Source organism: Medicago sativa, chromosome 7 (genome assembly GCF_051527215.1).
Source record: "Medicago sativa cultivar Bolivia chromosome 7, Bolivia_mono, whole genome shotgun sequence".
NCBI lineage: Eukaryota > Viridiplantae > Streptophyta > Magnoliopsida > Fabales > Fabaceae > Medicago > Medicago sativa.
This window is the reverse complement of record NC_140755.1, coordinates 27,675,604-27,696,347: the sequence shown is the minus strand read 5'-3', so window position 1 is coordinate 27,696,347 and position 20,744 is coordinate 27,675,604. Positions and strand designations below refer to the sequence as shown.

General features: G+C 37.4%; 1 long non-coding RNA gene across 1 annotated transcript; it reads left to right on the top strand.

The window, feature by feature from the left end:
* The first annotated feature begins 14,359 nt into the window (after positions 1–14,359).
* LOC146905311 (uncharacterized) lies at positions 14,360–16,617 on the top strand. Its single transcript, XR_015020523.1, has 2 exons — positions 14,360–14,486; positions 16,339–16,617. It is a non-coding gene; the product is annotated as an uncharacterized LOC146905311 (long non-coding RNA).
* The last annotated feature ends 4,127 nt before the right edge of the window (positions 16,618–20,744 follow it).

Sequence of the window (20,744 nt, the reverse complement as noted above, 5' to 3'; positions counted from 1 at the left end):
TACAACTACAACTTGCACTTGGCCCCAGACAGAGATGAACTGCGGGCTATGACCCAAAATGATAATGAATCCTTCAAAGCATATGCCCAACGGTGGAGAGATTTTGCCTCTCAAGTTCGTCCACCTCTAACAGTTTCAACAATATCAACAACAGCCTCGACAACAGGCTTCGGGACAACCAGAGTTTGATCCGATTCCCATGAAGTATGCGCATTTGCTTCCTCGTTTGCTTAAGAAGAACCTTGTCCAGACCAGACAACCTCCTCGGGTACCTAAGAAATTGCCAGCTGGGTATAGGCCCGACCTCTTTTATGCCTTCCATCAAGGGGCACCAGGTCATGACATTGAGCAATGTTTTGCCTTTAGGACTGTAGTTCAGAAGCTGATCCAAGATAAGGGCATACCTTTCGAAGAATTTGAATTTGAATATGCAAGTTAATCCGCTATCGGATCTTGGTATCTAAGGTTGACACTTGGAATCTTTAGCTGCAATTGGGTCTTTGTTGATGTTTATTTCTACTACTCATCTGTTTAATTAATATGTTTGTTTGTTGCTTAATGTTTTTCAAAAAAAAAAAATCCTTTCGTCCCACCCGAGACGGAAGTGAACTTGTTTAGGGCTTTTTGCTTTATGTATTTTCCTCATTAATTAAAAGGTCGCTTTGATCCCGACTTTGTTTTTATTTTATGCTTTTTCTGGAAAAATGGTAATACAAAAAACCAAAAAAATTTCTTTTTCTTTAAATCATTTCCACATATCTGCATAATCATAATGTTTATATCAATAATCAAATCATGCATTAATAAACCCGTTGAACACTTAAACCCTGTACTCTCTCTCGACTTTGAGTTCCTTGTATCCGAGGCCGAAAAGGAGAATGATGAAGAAGTTTCCAATGAGATTTCTCGCCTACTGGGGCATCTTGGCCGTCTAGAAGCTGCAAATAGAATATCAAAGAGATCATCCAGAAGATGGCATTTAATTCCAAAGATTGGCACGAGATGCTACCATCTTCCTTGTAGGGATATTGTACTTCAAGTGCACACTTTAACAGGGGCAACCCCCCCACCATCCCTCAGTACACAGTATAAAGGCAGTGCTTTACACAGAATTCAAAGTTCTGTCAATGGAAGTTCCAATGAAAGCTAAGCTTGATCGAATTTAAAAGTGTTATTGCCGTGTGCCATGGACAGTTATATCAAAAGGATAAAGCAAGTATTCGACAAAGAAGGCTCGTCCCCGTGAAGGTCAAGAAAATGGCCTTGTGTTTCAAAGTCACATTATCTAATAAGTTACAAAGGATGGTGACAAACTTGTATGTCCTGTGAATACCAATGCAGTCAAGAAATACTTTGTTAAAATAAAAAAGCTCGATAAGTCGCAAACCTGAAAAGGCGGCTTAGGCAAAAAAGAGCGTCTCGATGGACTGAAAACCCGAAAGGGCGGTCCATGCAAAAGTTAGAGACATATATAAAAAAATGATAAAAAAAATGTGTTTATCCTGATAGGTTGAAATCCGCAAGGGCAACCTATGCAAAAGTTAAGGATTATGACAAAGTAACTGCATCTGGTCGGACATGACTCACTTGGGGCATTTCAGCCGTCAAAAGACCTTCGACTTATGGCAAGGTAACTGCATCAAATTAGATATGGTTCATCCGGGGCATCTTAACTGTCAAAGGACCTCCGATATGAAGCACCTGCAAATCAAAGACTCAGGACAGTGGAATTCAAAGTTGTTAGGGAGCATAGCGGTTATTGTGTTCAATGTACCTTTTCCATATAATTACCATTTTCCAAACTTTTTAAAATCTGTGGAGCCACGCATTTGGCAGGTCACCACTCCTTTACATCTAATTTGAGCATGTGCCCATTTATTTGAAATTCTCATTTATTCTGTTTGCATAATTTTCTTCTATTTTTGATGTGAATACTGAAAGCAAAAATTTTGAAATTTTTTTTAATGTCTTTTGAATAGCATAAACAACAGGTACATCTTCTTTGAACACATGAGTAGTAGAAACATACATCAACATTTGTCTCAAGGGCAGTTAAACTCTGCAAGGTAGGTATGACCATGTGGTTTGATTATGAGGCATTCTCCCTTCAGTGCTTTGATTAATGGGTTGTTTCCTTTTCAAGTGGTTTATTTATAGGGCTTTACCCCACCAATGGTTTGATTATAGGGCTTTACCCCATCAGTGGTTTGTTTGAAGGGATTTACCCCTTCAGTGGACTTTACCCCGACAGTGTCTGACTCATCTCCAATAATGTTATCCCCGATGAAGATTGCCGAGTGTTTGTACTGTGATGTCTGTGCATCTCTCATCTTACCTGTCCTGTTTTGTTTCATCGAGTTCACCTGTCATATGCAGTCATACAGTCATATAAGTTTCATGCACTCATTCATATCCATACTCATGTATATAAACATTCAGACACACGTAACTTGCATACAAATATCATGCATACATAATTACATTGACCACCTTGTGTTTTAATTCAATCGTATTTCAAAAGTGTCGTCCCCAATGCTTCTGATCCAAATGTATCACCAACCTTCAGTATTTCAAACGGCATGTTCTCCATCGAACAGTTTGAAAGTACATTTTTACCCTGTTTCATCAGTATTTCAAACGGCATGTTCTCCATCGAACAATTTGAAAATACATTTTACCATGTTTCATCAGTATTTCAAACGGCATGTTCTCCATCGAACAGTTTGAAAGTACATTTTTACCCTGTTTCATCAGTATTTCAAACGGCATGTTCTCCATCGAACAGTTTGAAAATACCTTTTTACCCTGTTTCATCAGTATTTCAAACGGCATGTTCTCCATCGAACAGTTTGAAAATACCTTTTTGCCTTGTCTCTTCAATATTTCAAACGGCATGTTCTCCATCGAACAGTTTGAAAATACCTGTTTTGCCTTGTCTCTTCAGTATTTCAAATGGCATGTTCTCCATCGAACAATTTGAAAATACCTTTTATCTTGTTTCATCAGTATTTCAAATGGCATGTTCTCCATCGAACAGTTTGAAACTACGTTTAACCTTGTTTCTTTAGTATTTCAAATGGCATGTCCTCCATCGGACAGTTTGCAAACACCTGTAATGAACTTCCCCAGTATCTGCTCAGTTTTATTTCTTGTAATGTTGTCTTTACCAATTCTAAAGGTAATAGGCATGTGTTTATCTTTCTTGTATTGTCGTCCTTACCAATTCTAAAGGTAATAGACATGTGGTTATCTTTCTTGTAATGTCGTCTTTACCAATTTAAAGGTAACAGACAGTCTTTTCTCCCCAGTGATACCTATCAGTTTATCCCCAGTCAGTTCATTTTCGTCGTCTTTACATTTATACTTGCATCACAAAGCATTCATATTATTATACTCATCAGCATTGCATGCTTAGCATTTCAACTGGTCAAAATTGGGGTACTTAATATTTAAGTTACTTCGACCCGTTGATTTAAAAAATTTCATCTTTTAAATCCCGGTGACGAAGAAACTTAAATAGGGGCATCTGTCATACCCCAAATTTTGACCACTTTTCTTTGTTTTTAAGTTTTTATTCGTATTTTAAACGCCGAGTAATTTCGTCGTTTCAAACGGAATTTCGGCAGAGAGGTGTTTTAAAATACCTCATTTTGGTTACCGTGGGACAGTTTTGCACTTTTATTAATTCATTTATATTTATTTTTATCTTTATTATATTAATTATCTTTATTTAATTTCCTTTTTTTTACTTTATTTTTTTTTATTATTTATTTGTTTCCTTTTTTATTTTTGTTTTTTCTTTGGTCACGTTTTTCTTAGTGTTTTAAAAGAAGGTCCTTTTTGTTATTTTAAGGTCCAAATATAGTCTTTTTAGAGTATTAGTCCTAGTCCAGGTGTCTTGGTCCTATTAGTCCTTTGGTCCATCTGTCCAGAGGTGGTGCCCAAGTCAGGCGCATTTTGGTCCAATATTTTTCAGCAACCCTATTTTTGTCACTATAAATAGAAGGCATTTATTGCACTATTCACCAATCATTGGTCACAGACTCCACTAACTCTGACACAGCCGCACCATTACACAAACCCTAATTTCCTCTGTCTTTCTATTTTTGCGGATCAAACACCCAAAAATGAAGAACACTATGAACATGAACCAAATTTTTCCAGTAATGTAAATTCAACACAAAACCATTAGCCGTCATTTTCGAACACAACATCACGTACAACTCGTTTTATTTCGAAACTCACACAGAAATATCATTGTTTCGCATACCAAAACAAACAATCATCAAGCTCATACAAATGAAAACCAAATCGGATTTTTGAAGGAAGGGGGAAATCCAGAATCGCAAACGTGAAGAGGAAGGAGAGGGAACAGAATCGAGCCAATCCGAGATCCAGAAGAGAGGATTTTCGTAGATCAAGCAAGAGGAACATAACCAGTTTCGATTCAAGTGACAGAGGTAGTTGTCTCACGTTTTCTTTCCTTTTTGCTCAAATTATTTTTCGAACTTCAATCTTAGATCTATGCCATATGTGTATGTTTTTTGTGAAAATTAATCTCGGATCTGTCATTAGCATGAAAAACGATGTTTAAAGATGTAAAGAGTTTTGAAAACGGAGCTGTTTGGGTTGTCCGACGCGGCGGCGCCGCCCTGTTGGGCCGGCAGCCACCGCGCCGGAAATTGCAAGGCAACCGGAGAAGATGAAGTTTGTTTTAGTGAGAGAAGGAGAGCAAAATTATTTTAGAGAGAGAAACTTTAAGTCTAAAATGAAAATAAACCAGGAATATGCCTTTATACTACTCCATTTGAACCGGTTTTTTTGTTAAACCAATCTATTTTAAAAACCGAACCGGGCTCTTTGTCTAAGCTGTTGGATCTACGATCTGACGGCTGTATTTTGTCTCTATCTTATGATAAAATGCATGCACTCTCCTGTTCTCTACCGTACACCCTTGATGTTCATCTCTTTGATCCTATGATTTGGATCTAGTAGCTGTGATGAGATCCCATGATGTTAGATCTGGACCTTTTGATTCATCAGACGGTCCAGATCCATCTGGTCTGAGCCCAACTGCTTTGTTTTAATTTCACTACTGTTTTACTATGTTTACCCCCTGTTCTTGCTTACTGCACCTCCAGTTTCTTTGTAAAAAACTTTCTCTCTTGAATATTTTCTTCCTCTTTGCATCTCATTTAATTTTAAAACCTTTTATATTAGAATATCAAATTTATTTGAGTCTTCATGCATTTTATTTTCCATTTTTTAATTTTTGTTTGTATTTTAATTTTTACATCATGCATTTTCATCTATGTTTAATTTTTACCTCATGAATTGTGGACTAAAAAAAAATCATCACATGCATGTTTCCTTCCTTTTAGTTTTGCTTTATGTGTTTGCATTCTATTTATTTTTATATTGCTTTATTATTTCAATTTGTGTAAATATTATGATTTAGTGTGTATTTAGGATTTGATGTAATTTAATTCTTGCACTTTATTTTTCTTGTCATTTACTTTTTCTTGAAGCTTTAGCATGTATCTAGGTCCCATGTAAATATCCATAAATGAGAAGTAGCACCGACACTCACACATTTACTTTTTACCGCTTTATGCATGACCGTGAGCGAGGACCGAATGAATTAGTGACTTTTAGGTTAACTATTGGACTTCAAAAATTTTCTTAAAATCAAACCACTAGTAATTTTTAGGTTCATTAACTTGAGAATTTGCTTGGGATCCAACGTCCTCTGTAAATTTCTCGTTTTTTCCATTACGTTACGTCATCGCGTTTAGTTTTTAGTTTACCGTTAACTTAGAAAAATCTTTTTCAAAAAAAAAATCAAATATGCAAAACTTCAAAAATATTTTCTTAAGAAACCTTGGATTTTAACCCAAGTGATCCTTTTTCTTTTATTTCTTAATTAAATTTTTAATCAATGTTAACTATATTAGACTTGGTTTCTTTTAACTAAAATTAATCAACTTCACTTCATTTTATTTCCCTTATGCCTTCTCGGCCTCTTTTCCCTTCTTAAAACTATTTTCAAAAACTCTAAAAATAACTCAACCCACCAAATAATATTTTTGAGAGTGAACTACATTGGGTTTTGATCCCTTTTCTTTAAGGGTATGTAGGCAAATGATTTATTTCCTTCCAAACCAAATAAAAAATAACCAATCATACTTCTTCTCCCTCCATTCCTTCACTTAGATTTTAAGCAATAAATTTTCAAATAAAAATAATTTAGTACAAGATAAAGTTAGGTAAGAGGTTCCCACGAAGTACCGTGGTCGTTAGGGGTGCTTAACACCTTCCTCTATCAAAACCAACCCCCGGATCCAAAGTCTTTGAAAAAGGGTTTTAATTCATCTTTTCCCATCCCACGAATAAAGATCGAAAAGTCCAAAGATTGAAGGTTCAAAATCAATTAATGGATTGACACCCGAAAATCATCGACTACAACGATGACCAACCGCCGCCTGCTCGTTAGCCTGAGCCAACACTTGTGCCATTGCAGTCAAAGCCTCTGCAATCTGTAACAGCCCGATTTTTCGATTACATTTATTTTTATTATTCTTAATTGTGTTATATGTGCTCTTGTGTGATTATTTGCCTCTGTGTGTATTTTTGGTTGGGAATTGTAAAAATTCGGTGTTAGAAGGGTATTTTAGTCATTTTGGACTTAGGGGCATTTTGGTCATTTTGAGAACAGGGGTAATTTTGTAATTTTTGATGAAGGTTATTTTTCGTGCCTAGTGAGAGTTGTTATTTTACTAAGTGTTGGAGAGTGGGGTAATTATTTAGTTTACCATTAAGTGACCGTTAGTGTTATAGTTTACCGTTAAGTGAGTAGTAACATTTTGGGGTTAGAATAGAAATGGGTTAGGTCCATTAAGACATTGTGAGTTGAGCAAAATTGAGTAGAGCTTATATAAACACTAGTTGGTAGTGAAATTGGGGCTTTACCAACATTTCATTTCATTTTCAATTAAGATAGAGAGATATAAGGGTTTGAAGAGGAAGAACAAGAGAAAGGGGTTGGAGTCTAGAGCTAGAAGAGGAATTCATCATCTAGGAGCTAAATTGAGGCTTGGGTTAGAGATTCTTGGTGTTAGAGGTAAGAGGGTTAGGCTTCACTCATAATTTCATAACTTTTCCCTTTTACCCATTTTTATGAAATTGAAGAATTGATTTTAATTGTGAAATTCGTGCTTATGTTGTGATGCAATGTTTGGGTATGTAAATTGAATGTTAATTGAGTTGTTGATGATGAAATTTCAAGCTTAAATCATGTACATATGTATGCTTTGTGTTTCACCCAAAAATTGTTGATATGAGATGTTGTTGTTGTTGAATTGTGATGAATTCATGATTAGTTGTTGTTGTTGATGTTGTGAGGTGTTGTTATTGATGAATGGAACCTTGGGTTATCATAATCTTTGAGCTTGTGATGATTTGTGTTGTTATTTTTGAAGTTTTATGAAATGGGTCAAATGATGAATTTTGTGGGAAGAATGTTTTGGTGAAAATTTTATATGGATTTGAGTGTCTTTTCCTGTTTAGAAATGTTTGGACAAACCTTGGAATCAAATTTAGGCATTGGGGAGTCAAAATTGGGGTTTTGGGGTGAAAATGGCTCTTTTTCCATAAACTACTGTCACAACTCGCCACCGCGCTCGCGAGGCGAGTTGGACGCGAGCAAGGGGAGGCTCCCTGGAGCTTACTCGCCTCGCGAGTAAAGTTACTCGCAATGGCGAGTTACACAGGGCAGCACCCCCTGTTTCGCGTTCTTGCATCTTTTTCCCTCGTTTTCGTTTTGATTTGGTTTTTGGGGTAAACATGGAAGTTATAGATAATTTTGTTATCTTTCCAATGGCGTTGGTTTGACTTGAAAATGATTCTTGGATTTTAAGTTATGAGGAAGATACTCTGAGGATGTCTTAGAGGAATTTTACGAAAACTCCGCATAACCACTTTTAAGTCAACCCAAACCTTATGGATTGTTTCCTACTTTCAAACTTGGGTTCTATAAGTTCAATTATACTTTTCGAACTGTGATGTGTTGGGTTTAACTTGTTTTGCTTAGAAAATGGAAAATTTCTTGAAAAGTGTTTCGATGAGACGAACTTTGTGATTTTTATGAATTCATCGTATTTGGCTGATGAAATGCTTATGTAACCTCTACTGCACGCATATGTGACTTGTGAGAATACATGGCATAGGCAATTGAACTTGTTTACTTGGTTTTGGCTTAAATGCTCAATTATTTTTAATGTTGTGACTTTGAGAGACGAACTTGATTGAAATTGAGTTTTAAGAGCCAATTGTATATGAATCCTTTATGGATAGTTGTTATACCTTATGTGAAGATGATTGGTGGTGTATATATGTGACAACTATTTGTTGCTTGAATTATGGATGTTGTTGATGATTGTACATATGTTAAGTGGTGGTGAATTGTTGTTGATTGCATATGTACAAGTATTGGTGATGTTGAGGTGACTAGTTTGTGTGAACATATGCATTGTAGTTGAGTCATATGTTCATGCATTCATGACTGATGGTGGTGGATTTTATATCCAATTGAGGTGATTACGATGTTTTTGTTGCATCGAAGGTGACGACCTTGAGGTGATATGGTACCGCATGCATCTAGATGAGTCTAGAGCCATTGCATACATTGTTGGTGAATTGAAATACATTTGAGTTGTGCATGATGATTGGACTTGTTAATTGTTAATTGACATGGATGAAATTGTGATATGTGTATGATACACTTGTTGATACAAACTTGGAATGATGATATTGAATGATGTGAGTGTTGTGAATACTTGTGAACACATGTATGACTTGTTTTTGAATTCATATATATATATATATATATATATATATATATATATATATATATATATATCTTTCATTCCAATGTTTTTGTTAAAACTTATATGGATTATGATGATGTAATGCTAACCCTCAGTGGTTTACCACCTACCTTTCCGTATGGACGAGTAGATGGAGTGCAGGGTGCTTAGATTGTGTGCTTGATGTTGCCGAGGAGCGGAGTTCCTCCTTTTTATATGCAAGTGTCTAGATTAGGGCTCTGATCTAGGGTAGTACTTGCATGTTAGATCTTATTTTGATTATGTAGTTGGAGTTGAGACATTGATTGTATCTGAGAGATGTATTTATTGTCATGAGATATGGAGATGTTACTCATATGGTTTTATATATGTTCCGCTGCTATGTTTATGAAACTTGACAATTTATACATGAATGTTGCTTTTGTTTTGATGACATAGCATCTATTTCTAGAATATATTTGTATATTCGCGCGTTTTACTGCTTAGTAAAAGGAGGTTGTTACAAGTTGGTATCAGAGCCGTGGTCAGTCCTTGTCCGGACTAGTATTCGTTGATTTTTCCTGTTAGTATGCGAATGGTAATGAGTTACCTTCGATACTTGGTTGTTGTGCTGTTGTTCTTATCCGTTGGTTGGTTTTGTGTAGTCTTGAGATGGCTGGTGGTAGAGATGATGTAGCGATTGCGCAGGCTTTGGCTTCGATGGCTCAGGTGTTGGCTCAGGCTAACGAGTAGGCGGCGGTTGGTCATCGTGATCCTGGTGAGGCTGAACAGCGGAGGCTTGATCGTTTCTTGAGAAACAGTCCGCCGAAGTTCAAGGGTAGGTATGACCCGGATGGAGCTCAGACATGGGTGCAAGCCATGGAGAGGATCTTTCGTGCTATGGTGACTAGTGAGGATCAGAAGGTCAGATTGGTTACTCACATGCTTGCTGAGGAGGCTGAGTATTGGTGGACCAATGCTAAGGGAAGGCTTGAGGCTGGTGGAGCTGTGACTTGGGCTAGGTTCAAGACTGAGTTTTTGAGGAAGTACTTTCTTGAGGATTTAAGGACTAAGAAGGAAGTGGAGTTCTTGAACTTGAAGTAAGAGAACCGTTCGGTGGCCGAGTATGCTGCAAAGTTTGAAGAACTTTCGAGGTTTTGTCCGTACATCAATGTGGAGGATGATATGGTTTCTAAGTGTGTGAAGTTTGAAAGCGGTTTGAGGCCCGACATCTATCAGTACATGTGTATTCAAGAGATCCGTGACTTTGACACCTTGGTGCATAAGGGTAGTATGTTTGATTATGCCGGAAGAGCTAAGGTTAATCATTACAAGGCTCAGAATGAGAAGAAAGGAAAGGGTCATGGATTCAGGAAACCGTATAGCAAGGACAAGGGAAAGAAGAAAGAATCTGGTGGAGGCTCTAAGTCGAATGTTGCTGAGATGAAATGCTACAAGTGTGGCACATTGGGTCATTTTGCTAACGATTGCAAGAGTGGTGAGAAATGCTACAAGTGTGGGGAAGCAGGTCACAAGGCTTTTGAGTGTAAGAAGGAGATCACTTGCTACAATTGTGGTGAGAAGGGGCATATCAGTACTAAGTGTACCAAGTCGAAGAAAGCGGCGGGGAAGGTGTTTGCATTGAATGTGGAAGAGGTGGAGCATCCGGATAATCTCATCTGAGGTATGTGTTTTATCAATAATACTCCTTTGATTGCAATTATTGATACTGGTGCTACTCATTCTTTTATTGCGGTTAGTTGTGTTGCGCGTTTGGGTTTGGTTGTGACTCTGTTGTCTCGAGGGATGGTTATCGACACCCCAGCTAGTGGTTCGGTGACTAATTCGTTTGTGTGTGCTAAGTGTCCTGTTAGTTTTGGCAATGTTAATTTTGAGTTGGATCTTGTGTGTCTTCCGTTGAAGCATATGGATGTGATTTTTGGTATGGATTGGATGTTGACTTTTGGTGTTAACATTAATTGTTTGACCAAGAGTATAACGTTTTCTAAGCCGGTAGCTGATGAAGGTAGAAGGTTCTTGACCGCAGAACAAGTGAAGAAGTCTTTGAACGGCGAGGCTAGTGTGTTCATGATGTTTGCTTCTTTGAAGGAAAGTAGTGAGAAAGGAGTTGGTGATTTGCCGGTAGTGCAAGGGTTTCCAGAAGTTTTTTCGGACGACATTACTGAGTTACCGCCGGAGAGGGAAGTTGAGTTTGCAATTGATTTGGTTCCTATTTCAATTGCGCCGTATCGGATGTATGCATCATAGTTGGGTGAATTGAAGAAGTAGTTGGAAGAATTGCTTGAGAAGCAGTTTATCAAGCCGAGTGTTTCTCCGTGGGGTGCTCCTGTGTTGTTGGTTAAGAAAAAGGATGGAAGCATGAGGTTGTGTGTGGATTATCGGCAGTTGAATAAGGTGACGATTAAGAATCGGTATCCACTTTCGAGGATTGATGATTTGATGGATCAGCTGGTTGGTGCGGAGGTGTTCAGCAAGATTGATTTGAGATCAGGATATCATCAGATTAGAGTCAGGGCGGAAGATATATCCAAAACTGCGTTCCGAACGAGGTATGGACACTATGAGTATTCTGTGATGCCATTTGGAGTATCTAATGCGCCAGGTGTTTTCATGGAATATATGAATAGAATATTTCGCCCTTTTCTGGACCATTTTGTGGTGGTGTTTATAGATGATATTTTGGTGTATTCGAAGTCTGAGGAGGAGCATGCCGAGCATTTGAGGATTGTGTTGGGAGTTTTGAAGGAGAAGAAGTTGTTTGCTAAGTTGTAGAAGTGTGAATTTTGGTTGCGGGAAGTGAGTTTCCTTGGTCATGTTTTTTCTAAAGGTGGTATTGCGGTGGATCCGTCGAAGGTTGATGCAGTGTTGCAGTGGGAATCACCTAAGTCTGTTTTTGAAGTGAGAAGCTTTCTTGGATTGGCAGGATATTATCGGAGGTTCATTGAGGGATTCTCTAAGTTGGCGTTGCCATTGACGCAGTTGACTCAGAAAGGACAAGCTTATGTTTGGGATGCTAAGTGTGAGAAGAGTTTCCAAGAGTTGAAGAAAAGGTTGACTTCAGCTCCAGTGTTGATTTTGCCGAATCCGAAGGAATCTTTTGTTGTGTATTGTGATGCTTCTAAAATGGGTCTTGGTGGTGTGCTTATGCAGAATCGTCAGGTTTTGGCTTATGCTTCGAGGCAGTTGAAAGTGCATGAGAAGAATTATCCGACTCATGATTTGGAATTGTGGACGTTGTGTATGTGTTGAAGATTTGGAGGCATTATCTGTATGGTTCTAAGTTTGAGGTGTTCAGTGATCATAAGAGTTTGAAGTACTTGTTTGACCAGAAGGAGTTGAATATGATGCAAAGAAGATGGTTGGAGTATCTTAAGGATTTCGACTTTCAGTTGAGTTATCACCCTGGGAAGGCCAATGTTGTTGCTGATGCTTTGAGTAGAAAGTCGTTGCATATGTCTGCTTTGATGGTGAAGGAGTTGGAATTGATTCAACAGTTTCGAGATTTGAGTTTGGCTAGTGAGTTAACGCCGGATGGTGTGAGGTTGGGAATGTTGAAGTTGACAAGTAATATTTTGGAGGAGATCAAGAATGGTCAGAAGGAAGATTTGGAACTTGTAGATCGAGTGGTTTTGGTTAACCAAGGTAAGGGTGGAGACTTCAGGTTGGGTGAGAACGGTGTTTTGATGTTTCGTGATAGTGTTTGTGTACCAGATATTCTTGAGCTTAAGAGAAGGATTTTGGATGAAGGTCACAGAAGTAGTTTGAGTATTCATCCAGGAGCGACTAAGATGTATCAAGATTTGAAGAGGTTGTTTTGGTGGCCTGGAATGAAGAAGGAGATCGCAGAGTTTGTCTGTGCTTGTTTGGTTTGTCAGAAGTCTAAGATTGAACATCAGAAGCCGTCAGGTTTGATGCAACCGTTGTTTGTGCCCGAGTGGAAGTAGGATAGTATCTCTATGGATTTTGTTGGAGCTTTGCCGAAGACTGTGAAGGGTTTTGATTCGATTTGGGTGATTGTTGATCGGTTGACGAAGTTGGCACATTTTGTTCCTATCAAGACTGGTATGTCTGTGGCGAAGTTGGCCGAGATCTACATTGAGCAGATTGTTAGATTGCATGGTATTCCTTCTAGCATTGTGTCGGATCGAGATCCGAGGTTTACTTCTAAGTTTTGGGAGAGTTTGCAAGCTGCTTTGGGGACTAAGTTGAGGTTGAGTTCTGCTTATCATCCCCAGACTGATGGTCAAACGGAGAGGACTCTTCAGAGTTTGGAAGATTTGTTGAGGGCTTGTGTTTTGGAACAAGGTGTCAGTTGGGTTGAATGTCTACCGTTGATTGAGTTTACTTACAACAACAATTTTCATTCTAGTATCGGGATGGCACCGTTTGAGGCTTTGTATGGTCGGAGGTGTAGAACTCCTTTGTGTTGGTACGAGTCAGGTGAAAGTGCTTTGTTAGGACCGGAGGTTGTGCAAGAGACTACGGAAAAGGTTAAGATGATTCAAGAAAAGATGAGAGCGTCTCAGAGTAGGCAGAAGAGTTATCATGATAAGAGGATGAAGGACATTGAATTTCAGGTTGGTGATCATGTGTTTTTGTGGGTGAATCATGTAACCGGTGTTGGTCGTGCTTTGAAGTGTCGGAAGTTGACTCCTCGTTTTGTTGGACCGTTTGAGATTGTTGAGAAGGTTGGGGTTGTAGCGTATCGGATTGCGTTACCGCCATCTTTGTCGAATCTTCATGATGTGTTTCATGTGTCTTAGTTGCGGAAGTATGTGTATGATGCGTCTCATGTGATTCAAGTGGATGATTTGGAAGTAAGGGATAATTTGACCGTTGAGACTTGGCCAGTTAGGATTGAGGATTGTGAAGTGAAGCGTTTGCGTCGCAAGGAGATTGTTTTGGGTTAAAGTGATTTGGGTTGGACCGACTGGTGAGAGTGCCACTTGGGAATCGGAGAGTAGGATGAGGGTTGCGTATCCAAAGTTGTTTCCTTCAGGTAATTTTCGAGGGCGAAAATTCTTTTAGTGGGGGAGAGTTGTAACAGCTTGATTTTTCGATTAGATTTATTTTTATTATTCTTAATTGTGTTATATGTGCTCTTGTGTGATTATTTGCCTCTGTGTGTATTTTTGGTTGGGAATTGTAAAAATTCGGTGTTAGAAGGGTATTTTAGTCATTTTGGACTTAGGAGCATTTTGGTCATTTTGAGAACAGGAGTAATTTTGTAATTTTTGCTGAAGGTTATTTTTCGTGCTTAGTGAGAGTTATTATTTTACTAAGTGTTGGAGAGTGGGGTAATTATTTAGTTTACCATTAAGTGACCGTTAGTGTTATATTTTACCGTTAAGTGAGTGGTAACATTTTGGGGTTAGAATAGTAATGAGTTAGGCCCATTAAGACATTGTGAGTTGAGCAAAATTGAGTAGAGCTTATATAAACACTAGTTGGTAGTGAAATTGGGGCTTTACCAACATTTCATTTCATTTTCAATTAAGATAGAGAGATATAAGGGTTTGAAGAGGAAGAACAAGAGAAAGGGGTTGGAGGCTAGAGCTAGAAGAGGAATTCATCATCTAGGAGCTAAATTGAGGCTTGGGTTAGAGATTCTTGGTGCTAGAGGTAAGAGGGTTAGGCTTCACTCATAATTTCATAACTTTTCCCTTTTACCCATTTTTATGAAATTGATGAATTGATTTTAATTGTGAAATTCGTGCTTATGTTGTGATGCAATATTTGGGTATGTAAATTGAATGTTATTTGAGTTGTTGATGATGAAATTGCAAGCTTAAATCATGTACATATGTATGCTTTGTGTTTCACCCAAAAATTGTTGATATGAGATGTTGTTGTTGATGAATTGTGATGAATTCATGATTAGTTGTTGTTGATGATGTTGTGAGGTGTTGTTATTGATGTCTTTGAGCTTGTGATGATTTGTGTTGATATTTTTGATGTTTTATGAAATTGGTCAAATGATGAATTTCGTGGGAAGAATGTTTTGGTGCAAATTTTATATGGATTTGAGTGTCTTTTCATGTTTAGAAATGTTTGGACAAACCTTGGAATCAAATTTGGGCATTGGGGAGTCAAAATTGGGGTTTTGGGCTGAAAATGGCTCTTTTTCCCGAAACTACTGTCACAACTCGCCACCGCGCTCGCGAGGCGAGTTGGACGCGAGCAAAGGGAGGCTCCCTGGATCTTACTCGCCTCGCGAGTAAAGTTACTCGCAATGGCGAGTTACACAGGGCAGCACCTCTTGTTATGCGTTCTTGCATCTTTTTCCCTCGTTTCCGTTTTGATTTGGTTTTTGGTGTAAACATGGAAGTTGTAGATAATTTTGTTATCTTTCTAATGGCGTTGGTTTGACTTGAAAATGATTCTTGGATTTTATGTTATGAGGAAGATACTCTAAGGATGTCTTAGAGGAATTTTACGGAAACTCGGCATAACCACTTTTAAGTCAACCCAAACCTTATGGATTGTTTCCTACTTTCAAACTTGGGTTCTATAAGTTCAATTATACTTTTCAAACTGTGATGTGTTGGGTTTAACTTGTTTTGCTTAGAAAATGGAAAATTTCTTGAAAAGTGTTTCGGTGAGAGGAACTTTGTGATTTTTATGAATTCATCGTATTTGGCCGATGAAATGCTTATGTAACCTCTACTGCACGCATATGTGACTTGTGAGAATACATGGCATAGGCAATTGAACTTGTTTAATTGTTTTTGGCTTAAATGCTCAATTATTTTTAATGTTGTGACTTTGAGAGACGAACTTGATTGAAATTGAGTTTTAAGAGCCAATTGTATATGAATCCTTTATGGATAGTTGTTATACCTTATATGAAGATGATTGGTGGTGTATATATGTGACAACTATATGTTGCTTGAATTATGGATGTTGTTGGTGATTGTACATATGTTAAGTGGTGGTGAATTGTTGTTGATTATGTACAAGTATTGGTGATGTTGAGGTGATTAGTTTGTGTGAACATATGCATTGTAGTTGAGTCATATGTTCATGCATTCATGACTGATGGTGGTGGATTTTATATCCAATTGAGGTGATTACGATTTTTTTGTTGCATCGAATGTGACGACCTTGAGGTGATATGGTACCGCATGCATCTATATGAGTCTAGAGCCATTGCATACATTGTTGGTGAATTGAAATACATTTGAGTTGTGCATGATGATTGGACTTGTTAATTGTTAATTGACATGGTTGAAATTGTGATATGTGTATGATACACTTGTTGATACGAACTTGGAATGATGATATTGAATGATGTGAGTGTTGTGAATACTTGTGAACACATGTATGACTTGTTCTTGAATATATATATATATATATATATATATATATATATATATCTTTCATTCCAATGTTCTTGTTAAAACTTATATGGATTATGATGATGTAATGCTAACCCTCATTGGTTTACAACCTACCTTTCCGTATGGACGGGTAGATGGAGTGCAGGGTGCTTAGATTGTGTGCTTGATGTTGCCGAGGAGCGGAGTTCCACCTTTTTATATGCAAGTGTCTAGATTAGGGCTCTGATCTAGGGTAGTACTTGCATGTTGGATCTTATTTTGATTATGTAGTTGGAGTTGAGACATTGATTGTATCTGAGAGATGTATTTATTGTCATGAGATGTGGAGATGTTACTCATATGGTTTTATATATGTTCCGCTGCTATGTTTATGAAACTTGACAATTTATACATGAATGTTGCTTTTGTTTTGATGACGTAGCATCTATTTCTAGAATATATTTGTATATTCGCGTGTTTTATCGCTTATTAGAAGTAGGTTGTTACACAATCGCTCCATCATCTCTACCACCAGCCATCTCACTTCTACACAAAACCAACCAACAGATAAGAACAAAAGCACAACATACAAGTATCGAAGGTAACTCATTACCATTCGTATACTAACAGGAAAATTCAACGGATGCTAGTCCGGACAAGATTGACCACGGCTCTGATACCAACTTGTAACGCCTTATTTCTATTAAAGCGATAAAACACGCGAATAAAGCATATATTCAAGAAATAGACGCTACGTCTCAACAAAAATCCAAAATAACATACATGTATAAAAATATCTCATCAGTCACAGCGGATACAAAGCATACATCTCCAAAATATACATGCCATGATCAATACACATCATCATAAAAATCCTCCAAGTCCCGACAAGTGGGTAAATCTCAATAATAAAATAAAATCCAACAACAGCATAAAGACACCGACAACCTAATCAGAGCCTAAACCTATGACTCCAAACGATAACAGAGATTAGCTCCCGCTATCCAAGCACTCACCAAAAGCGGACTACTCCTGCACAGCGTCTACCCATCCATACAGACAGGTAGGCGGTCAAAACCACTGGAGGTTAGCTTTACATCAATCATAATCAATATATAAACAATTTGACATAAATCAATTCAATCCTTCACTAATCAACATGAGCAATTAACCTCCATATACACATTCACAAAGCAATTTCAATTATCATAAGTATATGTATTCATCACACACTTATCATCATCATTCTTCATACAACGGCAACAATCAAGACTCATGCCAATGTGATATGCACCTATACTCGACGCATACATGCATGTGGTACCAAATCTCCTCAAGGTTGTCACCCATGATGCAACCAAAACATCATTATCAACGGCTATAGTCAACGGCAATATGGATATAACATCCGACACGACATATGATGCATGAACATATGACTCAATCCACCATGCATATATTCACAACAATTCAACGGCTATAATCCACATTCAACCATGGCATATAGTTTAACAACTCCATACAATTCAAGTAAAGGAGAAAATACAACACATAATGACAAACTTCATATTCACCCATCAACAATCATCCACATATCCTCAATTAATCATATAAAACCATTCACGAATGATTTATAAAGTAATCGGCTCAAAAGAACCATTTTCAACCAAGTTCGTATATCATTATCCCATTTTCAAAATAATTGAAGCTATTGAACCAAAACCAAGTAAACAAGATCCAATGCCTCAACTAAGTATACCTCTAGGCCACATATAAGTGCAGTAGAGTATACCTTTATGTTTCACCGGCTAAATACGACGAAATCATGAGAATCACAAAGTTCGTCTCTCTTTATCACTTTTCAAGAAAATTCCATTTTCAAAGCAAAACAAGTTAAGACTTGATGAAACCAATCACAACCATTTTTAGAAATCATATAAACATTATACAACCTTAACTCTACTTCATTTTCAAGAGAAAAACGAGATTCGGGAAAATCGACGTTCTTGGACCATTTTTCAAAAGTTAAGTTCAATTCATAAAATCAAGTCCAATTCGATTCACACGAAGTTCCAGTAGGTTCAAGTGTATAAACAGAGGATAAACAAGTCAAAAGAAACATTTTAGAAAGCCCAGATTGGTCCCCAAGTGCACGAAACGAAAAATTAAAAATTGTTGAACAGGGGGTAGCATGCTTAAGCGATCGCCGCTCGCTTAAGCGTCCAAGTTACAGAAGCAACAGGGACTGCTCGCTTGCAGCACGCTTTTAGCACGCTACTGGCTCGCTTAAGCGTGGTCTACACGCTTAAGCGTCCTGCTTCAGTTCTGTCAAAAATCAGTTACGGGTTCCAACCCTTTTTCACCCAAAATCCCAATTTTGATCATTCCAAACCCCAAAACTCAACCCAAAAGATGTTTACAGGTCGTATACAATTCAAAACACTCAAAATACACAAGTTTTGAGATTACAACTTCAATTCATCAATAATTTACCAATTCACCAAACTCTCACAACTTTCAACAACAACAACAAACTCATCAACAATTCATCATTTCAATGATACTCATTGCATCAATTCAACAACAACATATGTCAAGATAACAACAACAACATTTGAACATGAATTCATTCACAATTCAACAACCACAACTTCATTCATCATCAATTTTACACAAAAACACATCATGTTCATATATACAAATTTTGACATACAAATTCAACAACAACAACACAATTATCATTCAATTCATGTACCTAATCATATCATCACAATTAAGCACAAATTTCTACACTCAAAATCAAATTAACCACTTAACCACAATAAGCAATTATGCAAAGAATTAGGGTAGAAATTAAACTACAAGATTATGATTAAAGTCTAACTCCCTTACCTTAATTCTCCACAATCTCAAACTAGGGCTTCACTTTAGCTCCAAACCTTGAAGCTCTACCTTCCTCTAGCTCTCTCTAGCTTTCCTTCTTCAAACCCTTTCTTCTCTCTTGCTCTTTCTCTCTCTACCTCTTCTCTCAAAATTATGAAATGATTATGTAAACCCTATTTTCTCTAACACTAGAGTTTATATAGGCTCTACATAATTGGGCTCAACTCACAATACCTTAATGGGTCTAACCCATTACTAATCTAATTCAAAATGTTACTACTCACTTAACGGTAAAATGTAACAATAACGGTCACTTACCGGTTATAAAACAATTCACTGCAACTCCCTAGTACTTAGTAAAATAATACTATCTCTCACTAAGCACTAAAAATAATCCTCATCAAAATTATTAAATTACCCCTACTCACAAAATGACCAAAATACCCCTGAGTCCAAAATGACTAAAATACCCTTCTAATACTGAATTCTACAAATCTCCATCAAAAATACACACAGAGGCAATTAATCACATATGAGCACATATAAACACACATAAAAACAATTAAATTAAATCTAGCGAAAAAAATCAGGCTGTTACAGGGTACGTGTTATTGGGGACATATCTCTGATTCCTTTTAGGACTACTCTTCTTCTTATTGGTGTTAGCGTCAGAGAAGTCAGGAACGGGGTTAACATTAATAGTCATAACTGAGAATGGCCTCACTAGGAGGTAAGGCTTATCATCAACAGAATGAAGGGGGATCATTCTCAGTTACCTGAAAGCCATTATTAATAGGATGAATAGACTTAAAAGGAACGGATTGTTCAGTTTGAGAGATTGTTCGATCGCTTTAATTTAGTCTTGACACTTAATGAAGCGTTTTGCTTATGTCTAAGCTTAAAGGACTCTATGATGTGGATGCGGTTTTCATCAATCTTCTTGCTTGAACGTTCCATATCCTCAAAATCCTGTTCACAACTAGTCTTAATGACTTTGCCTAACTCCTCGATACCTTTATTGACAGCAGCATATGCCATAAGCATTGCTTCCTTCATTAAATGGTATCGGGCTTCTTCGTACTCCACTAGGGATCGTTTTCATCCCTCATGGTATAAGTTTTTTTGCAGCTCATAATAAAAGATAGATAAAAATAAGTAATTTAAATTGTTTGTTCGAAAATATCAACAATCTCTGGCAACGGTGCCAAAAACTTGATGCACGGTCTTTTTATATGTCAAGTGTACCAATCGATTACCAAGTAATAAAGTGATAAGTAGAGTATTGTATCCATAGGGATTGTCCTTTCCTCCAAAAAATTTGTGTTACTCATTTTTATTAAGTTTGACGATATAAAAGTTAAGGGTTAAAAAGACTTGCAATTTTTATCTGTTTGCAACAGAACAAGTTTACCTATTTTGGTTGCAGAAAAGTAAGCAGTGGTTAGGATTCTTCGAATCCCCGTCTGTATATTCATTGTTGGGTGATAAGTAAAAGATATGTTGTGTTTATTTATCTTATGTAGACTATACAAGTGATGAGGCCGTTGGGATGTTCCTAATTAAATAAGGCACCACCTGACCCAATGGGATTTAACGCTGAGTATCTAATTAGGCTTTTCCCTCCGATGGCTAACTGCACCTGTTGATCGCACGGTGATCCTTACGTGTGGGGTCTTGC